The sequence below is a fragment of the Onychomys torridus genome, chromosome 2 (genome assembly GCF_903995425.1).
Source record: "Onychomys torridus chromosome 2, mOncTor1.1, whole genome shotgun sequence".
Lineage (NCBI taxonomy): Eukaryota > Metazoa > Chordata > Mammalia > Rodentia > Cricetidae > Onychomys > Onychomys torridus.
This window is the reverse complement of record NC_050444.1, coordinates 98963903-98987303: the sequence shown is the minus strand read 5'-3', so window position 1 is coordinate 98987303 and position 23401 is coordinate 98963903.

The window sequence follows — 23401 nt, the reverse complement described above, 5'->3', positions numbered from 1 at the left end:
CAATACTAGTTTCTTCTTTAATGGAAAACTATATCATGCAAATAAATAATGATCAGGAAAATATACACCTTAAGCATAATATACAGCTTGGCCAATTGAAACATGTTTTTTCCCAGTTGTTAAGCATTGAGGATGTTTTTCTGGTCTTTGAGATATAGAAGAGCTGAGCAAGTTGCCTAGGAAGTTAGACTGTTACATAGGGCAGTATTTAAAGCAATACATTCATATTAGGACATAGAAAATCATGACATGCATTTGAAAATTTAATATCATTTTTTGAGATTATAATATAATTACATTTCTCTCTAACCTCTCCTCCCTCAAAACACTCCATATACACCTCCCCTCTCTCCTTCAATTTTGTCACATTTTTCAATAATTGTTGCTGCATGCATATATGCACACACATATATTCATATATATATATATATATATATATATATATGTATATATATGTGTGTGTGTGTATACATACACACACATATATATAACCTGTTGAGTCCATACAGTGTTACTTGTATGCATATTTTCAGAGCTGACTGTTTGGCACTGGACAACTGATTGATATACCTTTATGTGAGAAAGACCACTTCTCCCATTCCCAGCTTTCCTCAGTTGCCAATAGTTCTTCATGTAGAGTTGAAGTCTCATAGGTTTTTCCCCATCCACTTTGGCATGCCCATTGATGTCATCACTGTTCAGCTCATGTTTGGGCTATCATGTTGGTGAGACTTTGTGGCTGTAGCTTCTGATGTTGCTAGAAGACACAATCTTACAGGAAACTTCTTGATCCTCTGGCTCTTACAATGTTTCTACCCCCTCTTCTGAAATGTTTCCTGAGCCTTGGGTTCAGGAGTGCTCTATAGCTGTATCCATTGAGACTGGACTCTACCACTCTGCATTTTAATTGGTTGTGGTTTTCTGTAATGGGTCTACATCTGTTACAAAGAGAAGTTTCCTTGATGAGAGGATGCTAGGTTAGTAAATTAGTGGTTATAGATTCTCCCCAATAACCATGAGCTCACTAGCACTGAGTAGGTAGCTAGGTTTCCAGAACTAAGCATGGTTTCCCTCTTGCTCAGCATGTCTTAAATCCAATTACCAAGCTGTCAGTTACTGCCAAGGTATATACCACTCACTATTGTACCCTTATGGTTATCTTGCCATGGTGGTCATTGATGTGGCCCTTAGCTGTCATAGCTAAGTAGGATTGATGTTTTTCCCATCTCCTTTGGAAACTTGCATGATGCCTTCTGGTACCATTAACAAGATTTTTAAAAATGTACAATGGACACCAGTTTCTGTGAGTCCAGGGGCCCACACCCTAAGGCCACTTGGGATGCAGCCGTTCCTCCTAGTCACTCTGACTTGCTTCCCAAGATGTTAGTTCTATCACATTCTAGAAAATCTGTTTTCCAGCTTTATATCAAACTAGAAACTGATGCTGAAGGCTGAATAAACAGAATAGCAGAAAGTGCACTGACTAAGCAGGAGAAGTTTCTAGAATCATAACTAAAATTCCGCAATTCACTTGAGACCCAGGAGTATAATAGTGATAATATTTTCTGCATTTTGCTTCATATTGATGGGGGAACATATCTATTTGCCTCTGTTTTTTTCTAAAACAAAATCTGGGTAATATATTGGTGTGGAGTTGAGATGTGAGGAAAGATTTAGCTCTCAATAAGCCTTGGATATACAATAAGCTTAGCTGGACTCGTTTTCACTCTGCCCTTCATCCTAATACTTCTTTCTTCTGTTATATATTTATTCTGAAAACAGACAAACATTTGCTAGACAGCAGGGTGTGTAAGAGTTAGCAGGATTGAATCAAGAACTAAATAGAAAACAAATGGAAAGAAATTCAACAGTTCAACAAAGTAATTCACAATATGATTTATCTGGGAGACGAGAAGCCTAAAAACTTTCCTAACCGGAAAAACCTTCCCTCTTGGGAAGTCGTTTTCTCAGAAGGAGTTGGAAAAGGGAACAAATGATTGAGTCACTGATGGTAAAAGCCTGGTCCTGCATCCAAGCAGAGGCTCCAACTCTGCTCTGTCATACCATTGTGTGGAGTACATCCCCTCGCCAAGTTGCCCAGGTTACTAAGAAATTGCAAATTTTGAGTTGAGGGAAGGTAGTAGAGATTGGAAGTAGTAAATGTGGCTCAAATGTACATGGTAATGAAGTTTGCAAATCCAAGGCTCCACACTTCTTTTTCCATTGTCCAGAAAGACACTATTTTTCCTGGATAGAAAAGCCCTGGAACAATGGAATGTCTTTCAAAAGAACAAATGTTCTACTAGCCAAACTGGATAATTTAGGGGCCATGAGCACCCCCTAAGTGGTATTTTTTGTTTCAAATCTGGTGATTCATTTAATTCCTTTAATACAACTAAGTAAAACTATTTCACGTATACAGTATGAATTTTTAGTTACCTGGTGGCTGCTGTGCATAGTTATTATGAGTTTGTTCCTTCTAATTCATAGCTGCCATTGACCCCAGAAGGACTATTTTAGCAACATCCTGTAAATTCTTCAGAGAAAGAATAGCATTATTTTTGGCTTGGTAAGACTGCATAAAATACTGAAACAAGGGTCAAGGTTATACTAGCTAATGATGACTGTAAGGTTACACATACTGCTTCCTTATTTAAGACTCACTTTTGCAATCTGTCAAATGGGAATGTAACAACTTTTTTCCTGAAGTATCACACACCATACACACATCAGAATACTACAAAAAAATGCCTGCAGTAATTTTTCTTGCCTCCTTCTATGGTTCTATTTCCTCACCTGAAAAAAAAAGTGGCTTAATTTGTTATAATTAGTATGAGTTGTCTAGAGTGTACCATGAAATTGATTTGAAACCCTAGTGGAATTTTTGTGAAATGCTAAATAGGATAGATTATCCATTTCTTCTTTGATTAAAGGAGGAAATGTGGTTAAGTGTGATCTACTTATCTGTTAGACACCTTCCCCACCTCCAAAAAACATTTCTGGTTTTGAATATGACCTATGCTCTCAGCCTGTGTTTATGAACTAGCTTCTGTATAATTAAGGTAGCCTAAATTAGGACCTTTGTTGTCAGAACTTTAAAGCAGTTCTAATAAATTTCAGATACAGTGTGACAAGTTCCCCATTTAGGGACCTTTACACAGGGATGTTGCACAGAAGCCTGACTTGCCAACCTCGGGCTAGCAGGAATCTTAAGTCAAAAGCTGGTATTTGATTTGCCAATAAAAATACCTCTATAGACTTTCATTGCCTTATAGGCTCCTGAAGGTTTAGAATAAGATCCCTGTTCATCTTGTTTCTTTAAAACTTTCTGCACTTCTTACTTCTCTCTCAATTTCCTAGAAGGGAAGCAAGCAAGAATATGCTTAGAAGTGAAGTATAGTCAATAATTCAATTGTTAAGAGACGTAGCTAAGAAAACAGCTTCAGAAATTAAATGTACCAAGTATAAAACTAATTTTGCTTGGGACCAAGGTTTTAATATTCACTTCTATTTCCATGGTTTTTCACCTTGATTGCAGAAACAAAATATTTTGGAAGTATTTTTAATTACCCTTAAATATTGCAGTTGCAATCCTGAACCAGCAATTACAATTCTACTTCAAGGTTCACCTCTCTGCACATGCATGCATGCTCTCAGTGGTTTGTAAATTTCAAATATGTTTAATTTTAAATTCAAATCATTTATAAAGAATTATTTTTTAAAATTTCCCATACTTTCTATCTTCATTACAGAAAAGAGGTCGCTTTAATTGCATCATTGTATGTCATTGCACTGGGGGCAATACTTCATTGGCCATTTAATAGTCAAAGAGGTTTTTATTACTTAGTTTTAAAACTGAAAAGTAACTTCAAGATCCTGCTAGATGTGGACAGGAGTAGGGCCATGTTTGACTTGGAGCTAGATTTGTTTTCTATGTGCCAAGCATTGAGCAGTTTTACCAGTAAGACTCTGCTGGTTTAGTGAGTTGTTCTGTAGGACAAAGGACCCCAGCACCTCTCTGATGGGTAATAACAGAAGTTACTTCTCATTTATGCCATAATCATGACTCTGCTCTGTCACCTTAACTAGGAGACCCAGCCGGCTTGAGGAGCCTTAGCATGGCATTCTGACGGTCTTCAAATGGGAAGAAAGGAAAAGAGTTGTCTGATCATTCTGAACTGAGGGGCTGGAATGTCCCTCCCCACAGGACTGTTTATGAGAAAGATAGGGGTGACTAACCTATTGTGTGGCGGGACATTCCCAGCATTTGTCAAACAGTAACGGAATATTTTAGGTTATGGAAATGGTCCTCAACCTCCTTCTAATGTAGAACCATTTTCCTTGGTGCTCCTCAGCCTTTAAGATCACATTCAACTGGGAAGTTGGGCATCGGTGAAAGTTAAAAGGAGATAATAAGGTTAGTTTACTTTCAGTTTCAGTTGCTTCTGGCTGTTTGGAAACACAGGCTGTGAGTCCTAGGTCCAGTGATTCAGAATGAATCCAGATTCTTATGTCACACCCCAGGGAAAGCAATAAAAACTGAGATACCAGACATTTATATAACCCTCTAAGAGAATAAGGCTAACTAAAGGAAAATTTCAAAGGACAAAAAATGTTTTAGCTTTTTTTCTACAGTAGACTGTATCATCAGTGAATGCACAGTGAGAATGCATGGCCTGGAGACATACCACCAGGAGTGTGATGCTGGCAAATACCATCAACTCTACAAGGTGGGACAGGTTTGATTCTCACAGAGAAGACCTTGCTGGAACACCCAGGCATTACAAGGAGTGTGACTTTTTTTCAAAACAGATCATGAGTTCACAAGAACAATTGTCCTTCTTAATAATAGCACACGGGATGCTTTCATACAGTTGCCTTGGCCAGTTTTACCTCCTGTTTTATGTTACTGAGTTTGTCTTGCCCTCTGTTGCATTTAGGTAGGTGGACTTCTGAAAATACTTAGACCCTTGCCTTCACATGTTTAAATAATGTAAGACATTAATTTTATTCAGACAACACTGAGCCCAACTCACTTGGGGAAATGCATCTCAAAGTATAATTCATCATCCAGGGCCTGTCCACTAGTCTGTTACTCCCTGGGAGTAAATTAGGCACTTTGAAAGGTGCATTAAACTCTTCCTGATACTAGGTATCATTTAGGACTTCAGAGAATATAATTTATTCAATAGTACCTTGGTGACCTCAAAAAGTGTATGTTGTTTTGAAAGTTTTTAATTTTCTTCTGAAAGGTAATTTATACACTGTGAGGTTGGATGCACTTATAAATATGTTTCTAGGAAGGCAACAGCTATTTGGTAGAATAAATAAGATTAAATTGTCATGGCACTACAGAAATTAAGTACTCACAAATGTGTGGTCTTGCCTATTCATGGGATTGATGCATAGATCACTTAACAATTCTTGCTTTATTTCATATTTTACTTTATAAGTTAAATTATATTAATGCCCCATAATGATAAAGATCTTTAGATCTACATAAAAAGATCTTTGTTTATAAAACATAGTTATCCAATGTTAAAATAAAGTGCCAAATATATGATTCTATCCATGTCAGAGTTTACACTACATTAAGTAAGTTGATTGTTGAGACTTGATGTCTACTACTTCAGCCTAAAATTAATCAAGTGCCTGAGAGACAGATCATCAGTTAAGAGTTCTGACTGCTCTTACAGAGGACTTGGCTTCAGTTTCCAGCATCCACAGTAGGGTCTCACAACCACCTGTAACTTCAGTTCCAGGGAATCTAACACTCTCTTCTGGTCTCTTTGTGCACCTTCCCATAAACTCATGGAGGCACACACACACACACACACACACACACACAAATAAATAATTTTAACAAATCAAGGTAAACTGTGTCAACTAAATTAATGTATTGATTTGTGCTTTTATTTGGAGAAAGTGTGCTTAACAATTCTAAGAGGAAATTATTTTCCACACTTTAGTATCTCTAAAATCAGGATATATCTTGTAACTAATAGCTATACTTTTAGGCAACAGCTTTTCTCTATGATTTTCATAGTTGGTAGCCTCTTTCATGTTTTGGAATATGCCAGGCATATTATTTTGAGATATTAAAAGTAAAAATTTGAAAAGAATAGAGGATGACTTTAGTAGTATGAGCAGACTGTCATTTGTGAGGCAGAAATTCATATTTTTATATCCAATTTGTCACCCCTGTCATTCTAAAGACGAGTTAATTTCCATCAACCAGCTTTTTTTTTATGTTTCAAAGTGAACACACACTTAGAATTTTATAGACGTGAAAAATATGAGAAATTTTAGGGGAAAATACACATCCTATAACAAAGCAGTAGAATATTTATTTAAAAATAACTAAAGTTCATCATTATCACTCCCCAAGCAATAAGGGGTGAAATTAGCACTCAATAACAAAGTCCAGCTTTGGTAAGATTGATCCAATAGAATTCATGTTTATAACTGTCATATTTTCATTTCGTCAGAAAATAACTTTAAGAGACTGTCAGTTGGCATGCCTTTTTTGGAATAGCTTCTATACACAAATATCCTGACTTGGTTGCATATACTATTGATACTGTTCCCTTTGCATGCAACACCAAGTTTATATCTAAATTCTAACAGAGAAGGTGGGTGGTTAGAAAAACTACAAACAAAATTTCTTATATTCAAGAAATTTTGAATTCAAGCCATGAAGTCCAACAAATTCGCAAGCAACCCAAGAACAAGAATTGTTATATGTTCATATACTGTTGTGGAATAACCTGAATTTTCCATGTCTGTGAATAGAGGAGCTAAAGAAATGAAAGTTCTGAGGTTTTCTTTTTTCGTTTTTTGAGCTGAGGATTGAACCCAGGGCCTTGTGCTTGCTAAGCAAGCACTCTCTACCACTGAGCTAAATCCCCAACGAGGTTTTCTATGATGTTTCTGTGCATCTGAAAATTAAGTTTATTTAAATCTTCAACATGCATTCAAACTCTGAACATTTGAGTAATATCTTTTTCTTATCCGCAAATTGTGCATGTACCCATGGTTAGACTTGACAGTGTCTCACTGTCACAATCTTTATACTTATAGAAATGATTAACATGACCAAGAAAATTCTAGCTTTATTAGGAATAGAGGATAATGGAGCTATTTTTTTTTCCTTTAGGGTTTGCTTTCAATGATACATGTATTTGTACCTCACATGATTATTCATGGTCTGACAGTCAGAGGTTAAGTATAAACAATACAATTTGAGCCCTCTTTGCTACTTACTACCTCCCTATTAACCAGCAATTCATTACTTTTTTTTTTTTTTTTGCCTCTGGTTCCACATCCCTAAGAAGATAATGGTAATAGCTATCTTTACAGTTATTTAAACAATTAAGTGAGTTATTGTGTGGAGGATACTTGCCACATAGATATATTCCTTCACTTATAACTAGTCTGTAGCAATTGAAGACTAGCTTAGCTTTTTTAGTTCTGTGTAACCAGAATGTATCTGGAAGATCAGCTTTAATTTTTCAGTAAGGTTCATCAATGATGCTAAAGTTTGAATATGGTTTTCCCTTCTAAAATTCACACTGAAATTTAATCCTTTTATGAAATTTTAAGATGTGGGGTTAGGTAGAACCTTTGTGAAGCTTTTACAGCTTTGCCCTCCTGAATAGATTAATCATTCAAGGGACTAACGTATTATCTCAAGAGTGGGTCTGCTATCAACTCCAGTTTGGCTATGTTCCTCTTATGCTTCCTGCTCCATGTGGAGCCCTGTGCCAGCTGGGAACTCTAGCTGCAAGAAGATCATCACCAGATGGGGACTCCCAACATTGAATCAGAAGTATGAGCTAAAAGAAATCCTTTTTCTTTATACTTTACCCAGTCTGTGGTATTGTGATATGAGCAACAGAAAACAGATTAAGACACATAAGTTTCAAATGCAGTCAGTAGTTCAACTGAATAAATATTTGCTAACTACAGTGATAGAGCCAAAGGAGAGAGAAAGTATGCAGGGTCGCCCATTAGTGTGTTGACAGAGCAAGAAGCTGCATCAGTACACATAAAGAAGTTCTCTTAGACTCCTTGCAAGTCTTAGTAAGAAATATGGGACTCCATTTGATGAAACATGGTATGGTAAATTAGTTACAACAGGAGTCATGAAATAACTTCTAGAAGTGGACTTGAAAATTCTCAAAAGAAGTGGGGAGGGAAAGGAAGGAAGTAAAAAGAAACAGCATCCGTAAAACAATTAAAGGTGAGGAAAGCCATACAAAGACAAACTGACATTCAAAGAATTTTCAAGATATCTTGGAGACAAGAGCCAGCTAATATGTCAGGTATGAATAGTTTCAAATGAAGATTTCAGCCACCTGAATAATTTGGTAGGTAAAACCCGTGTTGTCTTTATCACGGAACAGAGATAGATTATCAGAGAACAGTTTTTCATAGTTCTTGGATCAGGGTCACTGGGTCTTTGAAGAAAAGCCAGTGTCTCTTGTTTGAAGCCAAAGGTCCACAGGCATGGGTGATTTATTCTCCTGATAAAGAAATGTATGAAGGGAGAAAGGGAGATAAAATATGACCCAAGACTTCGAGGGTCATGAAAGGGGCCTTTATCACGGCTCTCAGCAGCTCTTGTATCATTTGTTCACATTTGCCTCCAACATCACCAAGTCTTCCTCTGACTCATGCAGAGCAGATGGTCTTTCCATTTGGCAATTTAGAATCACAGCTCTATCCAAACAGCCATATCGACAACCCTCCCCCAAAGGCATTTTCTTCCATGTGAAAAGAAATTTTGTGCAGCTGTTAGGAGAATATTGTGTTCTGCATTTCAGCACACAGACTATCAGAAATACCTCCAATTCTCACGCCTTCCTTGCTCTGCTCCAGTAGTCATAAAGCTTTAGGGAAGAGCTTTTAAAAGCACTGCCTAATCCTACCACCATGCACAATTACCTTGTTACTGAAATCAGTAATAAAATTAGTATCTAGTAGTGGTGTCCTTGACAATGACGCATTAGATTAGTTCACTGACTATGCAAACTTCTCAAAGAATTTCATTTTCTCTATATTACTTGCTTGTTACAAGTAAAAAGAAAAAGTTTATAAAATTATTAGCAGAATTCAAAGCACACAAAAATGCTAAATTTTTTACTCACTCCCAAAAATTGCTTAGTAGCAAAATTTCTTCGATGATTTTATTTTTTTGTGAGACAGGATTTCATTCTCTATCACTGACTATCCTGGAACTTACTAGATCAAACTAGCCCTTAACACAGAAATCTGTCCAACTCTGCCTCCTACATGCAAAGATTAGAGGTTTGGGCCACATCTAATGGCTCAGTGATTTAGAGTGATTATTACCTATGCAGAGGACTTGACTTTGAATCCAGTGCCCACACAGTAACTCACAGGATACCGTACTTCCAAATCCAGGGGATCCAACACCCTCCTGACCTCCTCAGGCTGCTGCAAGCATATAGTACACACATACACTTGGGTATACACACATACACATTAAAAAAATATCTAAAAATCAATATTTTAAGAGGCACACATAGGCCACCATACCCAGCTGATACTTCTTTTTAGCCAAAAAATGTATTTAGAAGGAAAGATGGTAACCAGAGATAATACAGTAAAAGAAGCCATGTGGCTGATAGAATGAAGAAATTTGCCTGGTCCAAATGGGATTTTTTAAAATATTTATTTATTTACTATGTTCACAGAAGAGGGCGTCAGATCTCATTACAGATGGTTGTGATCCACCATGTGGATGCTGGGAATTGAACTCAGGACCTTTGAAAGAGCAATTGACGCTCTTAACCTCTGAGTCATCTCTCCAGCCCCCCAAATGGGATTTTTAAGAGGGAGAAAAAAGTATATATTCCACAGTAAGGCATCATCAAGTTGGGGGGTGGGATGGGACATGCCTTTGAAACAAGCCTCTAGTACTAACACTCAGGAGGCAGAAGCAAGTGAATCTCTATGAATTCAAGGTCACCCAAGTCTACATAGCAAGCTCCAGTCCAGCCAAGGCTACACAGCAAGACCATATCTGAAAATAGGGGTTGGGGGAGGGAAGGAATCATATAGATCTGACTTTTCTTTATAAGCAGTAGATACTGCTGTTTCATTATGCATTTCACCACAGAGATTGAACCATATGGAGCCTCAGGTGTTATGTGCGATAGAAAATTATGTATAAGCAAAGCATACATGTATGTGTGTATGTGTACATAGGTTTCTCTGAAGGCCAAGCTCTTGTTTATTTTCACACTTTGCACAACTCCACGCATAATGTAAGACTCCAACATGGCAGGCATTCAATACTCACTGGAGCCAAAGAAGAATGGCTGCACATTTGTGTTCATTAAGGTGTACATATTGTAAAATATTGGTGAAAGCATGGGACTGGGTGCTGCAGAAAGTGACAGTTAGATTCTGGGCTTGTTAAACAGTACCCTGGGGATCAGATGCAATTTCTGGGGAGCCTGGGACTCTCTCCTGCCCCTGAAAAAGCTCTAAGTTTACTACCTTCATCTCACACATTCCTAGGTGATTTTATTTAGCATTGATAGATTAAGCAGCATTCAGCCAAGAATTCTGTCAGTTCTCCTCTGAGATTCTTTAAGATTCAGTCTGGTTTCATATTGTTGTTATAGCTATAAGATAAACATCTCAGAGAGTACTTTCAAAGAAGGGTGATGGAAAGCCCTTGTTTACAGCACCTGCCACTACTGTTTAAATTACTTGAGATGATGAAGTGGCCCCCACAATAGCAATAGCCCCATTCTTATGATATGTTCTAGGTAACTTAGTATACATTTATCTTGTGCTCACAGTGACCCGTCAACAGCTACTCTCATAGACAACACTTCTTGGAATAACTATAGCCATGACCAGTCAAAGAAAGGGTAAGTTGAGACTGGGAATTTGGGAGAAAAGCCCACTTCTTCTTTGGATCACAACTTTTGTTGTTACAGGAAAGTTTTTGTACAAATTTGCACTTGTAGTTTGAGTTTATAATATACTATTGCGAGTAGGGGTTCTTTTTTATGGAAAGGGGAGAATTTAGGGAAGTTTGAATGGGTCCAATGGGTACTATCAACTTTCATTGGAAATTTCCTTTATTAAGTTTTCAGATAGATCTGTTGGAATTGGCTTTACTCTGTAAGTAGACAAGATTTATGATTATTAAAAAGTGGAAAATATAAAACAGACTAATGGAATCTATCAATATCATCTTGCCAGATAAACAAATTGTAGATCAATATGGTGTATTCATGGAGTCAAACTAATATACAAATATGTTAATATATACATATGCTTGCCATTGCAACTGTCTCAGGAAGACATAACTAGTCTCAATTATTTTTAAAGACAAAATAATAATAACAACAATAATAATGTTATTTAGAGCATGAAGGCCTCCTCCTTCTCACGTAGTTAATGGTTGTTAAATTAAAATAAAATAATTTGGTAGGTTTTGTTTAATGATAATATTACTTTCTGTCAGAAAATAAAATACCTAATTATAGCAAAATGAATACCATTCTGCAACAATTTATCATTTCTAAGTAACTCTTCAGTCAAATATTCATTCAGATTAAAGTGATCTTAAGACAATAATTGTTATTTTAGTTTATCTTTTTTTCCAGTTCTAGTATGCAAGTTACTTTGAAAATAGAAACTAATTAAATATGATGGCCATAACAGTCACCCTCCCTGTACATGTTCCCCATGAATCTCAAAGCCTAACCTCAAAGATAATAACCAGAATTTCAAAGGAAAATAACTGCAAAAGCACTTGGTTATATACTGGCATCAGACATAAAAATACAATGATGTCTGCAAAGCTTCAGGGACTGATTAAGACTTTAATGTGGTCCCATCATTATCTAAATATTAAGAACTATGATTCAAGAAGCCCTGGGTCTCACAAATGAAAACAAAAGTAACAGAGGCAGTTTATTAAAGTGTTCCAGGACTGAAGTTTAATGAAAAGCTTTAATAAATACACATTGGATCATATTTTATCATTATCAGAGGGAATCATTAGGAAAATTAAGACTGTTATGAATTGCCCACATTCCCAGTTTTTATTTTTTTTTAAGTAAGGTCAAAAGGTAAAATATGACAGCTGAGCAAGAGAAAGAAAACAAACTGTAAATTACCTTCTGCAGATGGAAGTGCCGAACCCAACACTGCAGTGGTTTCCATTTTCATTGCCCATTATAGTTTGACACCCTTGCTTAGGAACTTGGATTGAAGAAACACAAACCTGGGTGATGGGAGTGTTCTGTTTCAAATAAGAGGATGGGACCCAGAAATTCTCAGTTACAGAGGGAAAGGGACAAATATAAGCCACCATCAGAACTGAGAAATCTGCAACAAGATGAAGAATAAAGAAGTCAGCCCTAATTCTGGGGGAAAGGTGGAGAAAAGCTCCAACATCCTTTTCCATTTATGTTGACAGCATATAGAAATGAAATGAAAAAGGGAAGTATCAAAGATGAGATCTGTTTCTCATTATCTGGATCGTAGGAGGAAAAACATAATGCATATTTGTCTGACATCAGTTACTGATGGTCATACCACTGAACAGGAACTGAATGTCCTGAGCATGGATACTAGAAGCACACTTCTCATCCAGTAACAATCTTGTATTTCTTTTTTTTTTTTCCTTTGAGATAGGGTTTCTCTGTGCAGCTTTGCACCTTTCCTGGATCTCGCTCCCCAGGCTGGCCTCGAACTCACAGAGATTCACCTGGCTCTGCCTCCAGAGTGCTGGGATTAAAGGCGTGGGCCACCACCTCCCGGCTTGAAGGTGGTGTTACATCCCCTGGAATTAGAATTTTAGATGGTTGTAGGCCACAGAACATGGGTTCTGGGAACTGAACCAGGTCCTCCGCAAGAGTACAAGAGTAGCAAATTCTCTTAACTACTGTATCATCTCTTCAGCCCCTGTAATTTTTTCTTTCTTTCTTTCTTTCTTTCTTTCTTTCTTTCTTTCTTTCTTTCTTTCTTTCTTTCTTTCTTTCTTTCTTTCTTTCTTTCTTTCTTTCTTTCTTTCTTTCTTTCTTTTTTTTAAGGGGTATGAGGCAGATTAAGACTGAGCAGGAAGGAGAAAACATGAACCTGCCCAGCTCCATTAAGACTGAGCAGGAGAAACATAGTTGTCTGCCCTGGGGGGGGTGGGAGTGGGGGTGGGGAGAAAACATGGGCCTGCCCAGCAGGCACTGTCTGGCACTATTGTGATTAGCAAATATACGACGACGGGATATGGAAGATAGTGAGACAGAATAGTTCATGTCCTGTGGAGGGCGTTGGTTGAGGTGGATGGCCTGCTTGTCACCAGGGGCCATAGTGACAAGAGGGCCTGGGCTGCTGCAAAGGCATGTCTGGGCCCATGGTCCTGCCACAGCCATGGTCTGCGCTGATGTCCATGGCTCCTATTACCACTGAAAGCCGAGGATAGGGCTGCTCAGAGTTAGCTCTGCTCCTTCTGGCAGCAGCACGCGAAACAGCAGGTCCTGCACCAAATGCAGGCAGCACAATAGAGCTAACCCTACTGGTGGGGACATAGTGCCGGTGAGCCTGTTCTGATGGTATGAAACTGGGAGAATTGGTCCTGCCCCCACCCTGTCTGCCATGTGGTGGTGTGCCTGAAGGAAAGATGGGTCTCCACTGGCCATGGCAGGTGGGAGAGCTGGCCCTGAGGTCACCAGAGTGAGAGAGCTGAGAGAGTTGACTGCCTCTCACCAGCTGCAGCACTTGGGAAAATGGGCCTTGCATCTCACCTCTGCAACACAGTAGAGCTGACCTTGGAGATAGATGTGTGTCTACATGGAGGCTTCGAGCTATACTGGATTAGTGCCAGCAGTCCTGGGGGAGTAGACGTGTTAAACTCGCTGTTGCTTGAAAACTGTGAATTCTGGTGCATGTGTATAACAATAATAAAGAGAGGAGACCATAAATCTGAGAGAAAGAGGAGGATAATGTGACAGGAGGGGTGAAGGAAAGGAGAAGAGAAAATGCTGTAGTCCCCCTGCCCCCCAAGACAGGGTTTCTCTGTGTAGCCTTGGCTATCCTGGAACTCACTCTTTAGACCAAGCTGGCCGCAAACTCACAGAGATCTGTCTGCCCCTGCTTCCTGAGTGCTAGGATTAAAGGCATGCACCACTCCACCTGAAAAAGCAGTTTTTAAATTGACAAAAGATTATTTTAAATCTTCCAAACAATATTCCATTTCTGGCTACCTATATGTTAAAGCTAAACTCTTAAAGCCAAAGGTAACTAATTATAGATGCCCCAAATTTGGGTTCACTCTTCTGTTCAAATTATAACAAAAGCCATCAGCTTCTAATAACAACATCATTCATAACGATTTATCCCTTATGTAGCAACAATTCCTGATCAATTTGAAATCTAAGATGTTAAAAATTAAGTAAGCAGTATTTGTAATCTAATAAAAAGGAAACGGAAAGTACTAGAGTGAATCTTCTTGGGCCCCACATTAATTTCTAAGTATGAAAATAAAAAGCCAGGTTTTGTTATGGCTAAATAAAAAGCTAAGACTATATTATGACTCTAAAATCTGGATCTCTAATAGATCTGGTTCCTTGTTTCTTCAATGTTATTAATATTTGGTCCATAAAAAGATAATCTTGGTAAAAGAAAGTTTCAAAATACTATATTGTTATTTAATTTCTCCTATAATGTGACTTTCTTCTTTTTAAAAATAAATCTGCTATAATACCAATATAATGACACAGACCAACTCAGAACCCTTAGAAAGAGCTTTGATAATTTGTGATTAAAGATCGGTTTTCCCTGGAGTTATAGGTGGCCACTCCATCAAATCAGACAAAAAGGTAGAAGATAAGGATTTGTTTAAACTCTCCAAATATAAACAAGTTATTTCATAAGTACAAATAACTGAAATAGCAGGGGAAAGATAAGAAAAATCGATACATTTAAAAATATGTACATTTTGGTTAAGATGGGTGTTTCCTTCATCTTTTACCTTTACTCCTTTAAGCCAAATAGTGCTCTTTGTTATTTTAATTTTAAGCATAATACTCCTATTACACAACATATGCAAAAGTTACATCACATATAGAGGATAATATTCTTTAAAATTTCAGATCTGGATCATGATGACTAATAGTTTTCATATGGAAATATATTCTATTACTGTTGGAAGGAGCATTATCATCCCATGTGGTGTGACTTTACTTAAACTGTATGTATGTATACATGTATGCATGTATACACGTATATGTATGTGTTGAAATATTGTATATATTTATTTATTTAATATGATTCCCTATGGGTTTCTCAAACATACTGTTATTTATCTCTCTTCTATAACTCTTCTTCCATATTGGCCCCCTTCCTCCCCAGTTGAAGCTCTGCCCCTGACATTTCTCATTCCCCCCTTCATAGCACCTGTGTCCTGCTGTTCATTCCCATTTCTACGGTTCTTCCCACCACCACCATGGTCTCTTTTCACTTTCCTAGTTTCTGTAGTCACTCCAAGTTATGTATGTACATCTGGAGATTTGGATGTGGGAACCATAAGTAAGAGAGAACAGCTTTTGCCTCTCAGGTTCTAGGTTATCTCTCTCAGTGTATTCCTAGTGTTATCCATTTACCCTCAAATATCATGGTTTTTTTCTTAACATCTGAATAGTGTTCCATTGTGTATATGTGCTACATTTCTATTGTCTATTCATCGGTTGAAGGCATTAGGCTGTTTTCAGTTCCTGCTATTGTGAACACAGCAAAAATGAACACAGCCAAGCAAGTATCTGTGGTGATATTTTGTTTGTGCTCTAACAGATAAGTCTTGCCTGGAGATCAGAGTATGGAGCTATGTGGAGCTAGCCCCTAGTTAACCATAGAGGCCAGGCAGTGGTGGCTCACACCTTTAGTCTCAGCCCTTGGGATCTCATGCCTTTGATCTCAGTACTTGGGAGTCCCACACATTTTGGATCCCAACACTTAGGAGGAAGAAACAGGAACTGTTACAGCTGGGTGGAGAGAGGAAGTGAGAAGGCAGGTTGGAGACGGGAGCTTGGCCCCTTTTGGTCTGAGGATTCCTAGAGGCAAGAAGTCTTTCTAGTGGCTGGCTGCTCTGCTTCTCTGATCTTTCAGCTTTCCCCCTGATATCTTCCTCTGGGTTGTTACTATTAAGACCAATTAGAATTCTCACTATAAGTATCTGGGGAGCAGGATGTCTAGTCCTATGGGGTATGACAAGGAGTGGCAGAGCTGAGTCAAATGATAATTTATTTTTAGCTTCCTGGGAATTTCCCACAGATTTCCGAAGTGGTTGCCCCCAGTTTTCAATCCCACCAACAGCGAATGAGTGATCCCCTTTCCCCACAATCCCACCAACAGTGAATGAATGATCCCCTTTCCCCACAATCCCAACAGTGAATAAGTGATCCCCTTTCCCACAATCCCACCAACAGCGAATGAGGCCCCTTTCCCACAATCCCAACAGCAAATGAGGCCCCTTTCCCACAATCCCACCAACAGCGAATGAGTGATCCCCTTTCCCACAATCCCATCAACAGCGAATGAGTGATCCCCTTTCCCACAATCCCACCAACAGCGAGTGAGTGATCCCCTTTCCCACAATCCCATCAACAGCGAATGAGTGATCCCCTTTCCCACAATCCCAACAGCATTTGCTGTCAGTTGCTTTTTTGAACTTAATGATTCTGACTGGAGTAAGATGAAATCTCAAAATTGTTCTACTTGGCATTTCCCTAGAGATGATAAACAGTTTATATGATATTTATTGGCGATTTTTATGTCTTTTGTTTGTTTATTTGCTTGTTTTTTGAGACAGGGTTTCTCTAAGTAGCTTTGGAGCCTCTCCTGGAACTCGCTCTGTAGACCAGGCTAGCCTTGAACTCACAGTGATCTGCCAGCTTCTGCCTCCCAATTAAAGGTGTGTGCCACCACTGCCTGGCTATGCCTTCTTTTGAGAACTGTCTATTCATATCAACAGCCCATTTTTTTAATTGGGTCATTTGTTTCCATGACTCTTTAGTCTTGGTGAAAGTTTCTCTCTCTCTCTCTCTCTCTCTCTCGTGTGTGTGTGTGTGTGTGTGTGTGTGTGTGTGTGTGTGTGTGTGTATACATGTGCTTGTGTTTATGTTCATGTAGAGGTCATATATAAACCTCAGATATCATTCCTTGGGAGCTGTACACTTTGTTTTTTGAGCCTGAAGCTTGCTTATTTGTCCTGGTAGCTGCCCAGTGAATTCCAGGAATCCCCCTCTATTGCCCCTTGTACTGAGATTTTTAAGTGCACACCACCATCCTCAACTTTTTATGTGGGTTCTGGAAATTGAACTCAGCTCCTCAGACTTGTACAGAAAGTTCCTTATTGAGTGTGCTATCTCCTACCCTGGATTTATTTTTAATATTATTATATTCATATTGTTAAGATCATTTAATAATGATAATGATATTTTTACCATATTTGACATTTGATTGGATATGGTGCCTAACCTTTTAATGCTTACTCTAATGACCAGCAGATTGCACCTTAACTAACATAACCCTGATCTGCCATGATGAGGACATTACTGGCAATAGCCTATCCTGCTCCCTTCTGGATCCCATTTCCTCTGCAGTATTCCATAACATCTTCAGTCTGTAGGATGCAGGCCAAGCCTGGCTAATTCTTTGTCATGACTTAGCATTTGAGTCATTTTGATTGTTCTCTGATGTGTGTTCACTGAATGTCCTTTGACAGTGCTATGTGCAGAACTGTGCATAGCAGCGTTCCCCAGTGCTACTTCATCGGCACTTTATGTAGTGCCAGGACACCATCAGCACCAGGAAGGATGCTTCATAATAATCTGACTGGCTTCCCTTCCTCACTTGTCCAAGATCACGAGGACAGGTTGCTGAAAAGTCCACATTTACTCCCACAGTGTGTTCCACACTTTAATTTGATAATAACCTCTTACTTTTCATTTCTAATCAGTTTTATTATTAAAACAGCTTTGTTTTGTGGTATAGCAACAGCTTTCTCCAGATGAGAGAATGGAAGCCCATTCCTGGGGAGTGAATGATTCACCACAGACCATGTCTTCTCTGTAGTCTTGACTGTGGTTTAAAATACTGGAGAGGAGAAGGTTGACAGGATGCTCCAGACAAAGTTAGAAGCTCCAAAAGAAATTTCCTTTATTATCATTTTATCTGCATTATACAATAATTATCAAGCCCTTAAAATGTGGCTGTTGTGCTGGGGAAAATAAGCATTTAACTTACTCTGTTTTGACTAAGTTATAATGAAATATCCCATGTGGCTAGTAGCTATCACATTTCTATCATAGTCCCAGAAATTAACATGATAGGACCAGGGGCCCAGAAGCCAATAAAAAGTTAAGCAGGTATCTCTGCTTCCAGCATTTCTGAAGTCCTGTTTTGAAGAACATTCTGTATTTGACTCCACCTTACTAACATGGGAAGGGGCACTATATCTGCCTCTCTGGGCTACAGTGAAGGGATAATCTATGCAGAATGTGATCCTTGTTACATGTATCCTTTGGATATATACTTTGGACAATAGTTGGCAGTACAGTAAAATGTAGATTCAGAAGCTGAGATCAAGTTTCCTTTTCACACCCAGTTCTGAGGATAGCATTGGGTAGTAGAGTTCCAAGGCCGCAGAAAACTCTTTCCAAGTGAGCTTTGCAAACTAGGAGCCTCAACTTCCTTTTGCACACACACAGTTTCCATCTTGACATTTGATTCTTTTTTGTTGTTTGTTTTTTTTTTTCTCTGTGTTCTTTTGGTTCCTGTCCTGGATCTCGCTCTGTAGACCAGGCAGGCCTTGAACTCACAGAGATCTACCTGGCTCTGCCTCCCGAGTGCTGAGATCAAAGGCATGTGCCACTACCACCTGATGATACTTGATTCTTAAAAGTTTTCATTTTTCACTTTATCTTACTGTTAGATGTTTAAGGATGTGTGAATTTTTCATAAAATTAATTTAACTTCATGTTCCCTATAAGATCATTGTAGAAGCTAAGAGATGACTGTGAATAAAACTTTAAAATAACAGCACCCACCTTTGCAGGTGGCATATTCCCATACTTACAGAACAGAGCAGTTACTGAGAATAATCACTTTTGCAAGTGGTATGTTCCCATAATTAGGGGACAGAGCAATTACAGAGTATTTAGTTTGTTAATAGGGCTTTAAAGTAGTATGACAATTCAGAAAGAGAACATTACTTTGTTATTTGACAAATCAGTTACATTTCACCAGATGTTTTCAAATCTTCACTCCAAAATTAAATTACAGTAATTTAACCTCCAGATCTTAACTGAGGTGCTCTTCCTATGCCTCAGTCCAGTCAGGTAAGTTCTAGGAACTAGCCTACTGAGACCAATTCCCAGACATAATCCTAGTAGGACACACTGTGCATTGTCCCAGTCTTCTTCCCAACTGAATGACTGAATAAATACAGTCAGTATAGCCAAAGAACAGTCTCCTCCCACATGTTCCTAAAAATCCAAGAACTCTGCATGAGGTAATATCCACTAATGTCCCTTTAATCCCTTTAATTCCAGCATTTGGAGAAGTCTGTCTTTTGTAATAAGAGGAATTTCTTATTTTATGATTCATTTTTAAAAGTTTTTAATTAATTTATTTTTATGTGTGGGGTGTTCTGAATATATGTATATTTGTAGATCATGTGTGTGCTGGATGCCCATGGAAGCCAAAAGAAGGCGTCAGATCCTCTGGAATTGAAGTTACAGACCCTTGCAAGCTGCCACATGGGAGCTCAGCATCCAACCTGGGTTCTCTGAAAGAGCATCCAGTGCTCTTAACCACTAAACTATCTCTCCAGCTCCTAACTGAAATTTTTTAATAAGAAAAGAAAATAGAATAAAACCATATCCACTGCAAATTTTATATAGAAAACAGGTACTATACATTAAAAGCATTCTGTGTATGTACTACATAGTCACCACCACTTTAAGAACATAGAACCAAAAATATGCCTAGTGCCTAAGAAGAGTTTCTTGAATGTAATGTGATTCTTAAGATGAGAGAAGAAAGAACAGCAACAGTATTGTGAAATACACTTTGTAATAACCTGGCTTGCTTTTCTTTGTCTACCAGTTCCTTGGTTGGCTTATCTCTCTGTCAGCCTAACCCAAGCATTTTCTCCAGGGCTTAGCGGTTTGCAAATCAAATGGTGAGGATTGTTTCTTCAATGGTAAAATAAGAATGCAACTCCTATTATGCAACAATCGCAATATAAAGAGTACCTAAGAAGTTCACTGTGTAACTGGGGAATTGACAGTTCATGGTGAAAAGGACAACTTGGAATATGTATATATCCTTAGGAATACAATAAAGACAAGAAAGTTGAGAATTACTGAACTGAGCTTGTAGAACATCCATGAAGTAAGAACATAACCTGTGAGTAGTGTGATACATCACATTTTTTTATTGATCCTATTAGGGACTTAAAATTGTCTTAACTATCTTGTATTATCACCATAGTGTTAGGGACCAAGATGTCAGGAACCAAACATGAACCATGGGAAGTACTAGCTAAGCCAGAGAACAAGTCATAAGCCCACTGCCCCTTCCCAGAGCAGTAACCAGAGGCCCCCAAAGATAAGAGAACATCCCACAGTCAGGTGCCATGACAACCGAACGTAAAGAGCATTCCATGGTCAGGTAGCCTAGCAACAGAATAAACGGCCCCTGACCAGTGACCTTAGCTGACATCTCGCAGTTGCACGATCTGCCTCACACGTTTTGCACCCCTTCCATGTTCTGCACGCCCCTTTTCCCTTCCCTCCTTCCTGCCCCTTCCCCTCCTATGCTATATAAGCCTTGCGGAGAAAAATAAAATTGGCAGCTTGATCAAAATCTTGTCTTGCTGTCCATCTCTCGTGCCCTCTGTCCCTTTCATTCACTCCCACAGGTGGGTCGCCCCCATTGAAACCCCGCTGGCCGGGGCATCTGGTGCCCAACGTGAGGCTCGACCCTCGCCTCGTTGGGAGTTGAACATCCTTCTCCAGGAAAGTCCAGACGTCTGGTGGAGATTTGAAGCCCATAGAACCCACAGAAACATAAATATAACTGGAGAAGGACCCCCTTCCTCCTAAGTAGCATATTCTGTGAGTAGATGTGTCTAATTTCATGGCCAGTTATACAAAGGGCTTTATTTTATTTTTAGGATTCAGCTATTTCCCTCTCATATTTTCTTCAAAGTCACCTTCTATTTAAGTATGGTCAGTTCTTTGGGAAACTATTCCTTCTCTCCCTGCTTGCAGAAGACCCCAGTTGTTCCTGTGATCTCCTCAGCATCACTGGATCTTCTGACCCATAACTAAATCAAGCACAGGCCCCAAACATCATACTGTTAAGCAGCATGCCTCTTAGCTTGGGAACTGGGCTAAGCATTTAACATGCCTTGTCTGTCTCTAATAACCCACATAGAAAATACCTATTTTTCTCTTTTATAGAATACATATGAATCTTAACTATAAACAGATTTTCTATGGCTCCTAATAAATAAGTGGTTGAATTACTAAAATAAGCTATACTAATATGACTCGTAAGTGCAAGCAAGCAAGCTCTTAGCAGACAATTAAAAAAATAATTTTATACAATGTTTTAATGATGTTTTCCCCTGCCATAATTTCTCCCAGATCCTTCACACTTCCATCCCTACCAAATTTTATGTTCTTTTTTCTCTCTGCTTAAAAAAAGAAAATAAATACATATATAAAATCAAACCCACAAAAACAGAAACCAAAACAAACAAGCAAGAGACTACAAAAACAAACACACAAACAAACAAACAAAAACAGACAAATGAGATATAAAGTTTACAAAACACCTTTGAGTTCATTTTGTATTGGCCAATTACTCACGGCATGAGGCCTGACCTGAAGTATGAGTAATATACCCAGTAAGAGTCCATTGGAGAAATTGGTTTATTTTTCCTTTTCCAGTAGGTATTGATTACAGATAGCTTCTTCATAAAGCATAGGAATCTGTGTCTACTCCCCTTCTCAGTGCTGGGACCCTTTTGGGTTGAACATGAGTAGGCCTGTGCAAGGTCTCTGTGAGTGCATATGTGCATCAGTCTTGTGTCTGGATGATACTGTTTCCTTGAAAACATGCATCCTTTATGGCCCTTAAAATCTTTCCACTTCCTCTTCATAATTAACCCTGAGCCTAGAGGGAAAGGTTTTAATGAAAGCACCCCATTTAGGACTAAGTATTCCAAAATCTCTCAATTTCTTCAACTTGTCTAGTTGTGGGTCTCTGTAGCTTCTTTGATGAGGCCTGAGTGAGACACTGATTTATGAAATAGCAGTGTATCATTAGGAGTTATTTTATTGCTATGTTTCTTTAGTAGAATAATAGTATTTATTGGGTTTTCCCCTAAGCCTTAGAAATAGCCTGTGAAGTTGGGGCATTTCCATGGAGCCACTTTGGCCAATGGCTCAACAAGATGAAACCCATCCCTAGAACTGGAAGTTTTACTTCATGTTGTAAGATATCTAATTGGATGATTCTTTCCCCTATCATTCAGTGACTCAGTTTAATATTTATATATTGCAGGAAGCTTCTACAGTAGTAGGATTCCATATATTTTTTCAAATAGCCCTTAGTGTGTGTTGTGCCTCTCCATAGTCCCTCCTTTACCTTCTCTTCCATCCCCTCCCTATTTAGTACTGAATAGATTTGGAGAGAGTGTACATCCTCATCTTGTTCCTGACTTTAGTGGAAATGCTTTGAGTTTCTCTCCACTTAGGTTGATGTTGGCTGTGGAATTGCTGTAAATTGTGTTTAGGTATGTCCCTTGTAACTCTAATATTTCCAGAACTTTTATCATAAAGGCGTGTTGGATTTTGTACAAAGGCGTTTTCTGCATCTGATGAGATGATCATATGGTTTTTGTCTTTTGGCCTGTTTATGTGGTGGATTATGCTTATCCATTTACATATATTGCATCATCCCTACATCTATGGAATGAGTCTGTTTGATTATGTATATGAATTTCTGATAACTGTTCTATTATATGTAATTTTAATATGTTAAACTTAAAACATTCTTTTTTGATTAGACAGAAAAGGGAAAGCACTCTGGAATGTTGTTCTGTATGCTGTTAAAGTGTGTTGCTCTAATTGGTTGATAAATAAAATGCTGATTGGCCAGTAGCCAGGCAGAAAGTATAGGTGGGATAAAAAGACAAGGAGAATTCTGGGAAGAGAAAGGCTGTGTCAGGAGACACCATTACATATAATGGTTTATACGGCCTATAAGCTGAAGAACGATGCCCCAACACAGCAGAGGAACTTAGGGTAACTTTCCAGGTAGCCAGCTGTCTCTGTCATTC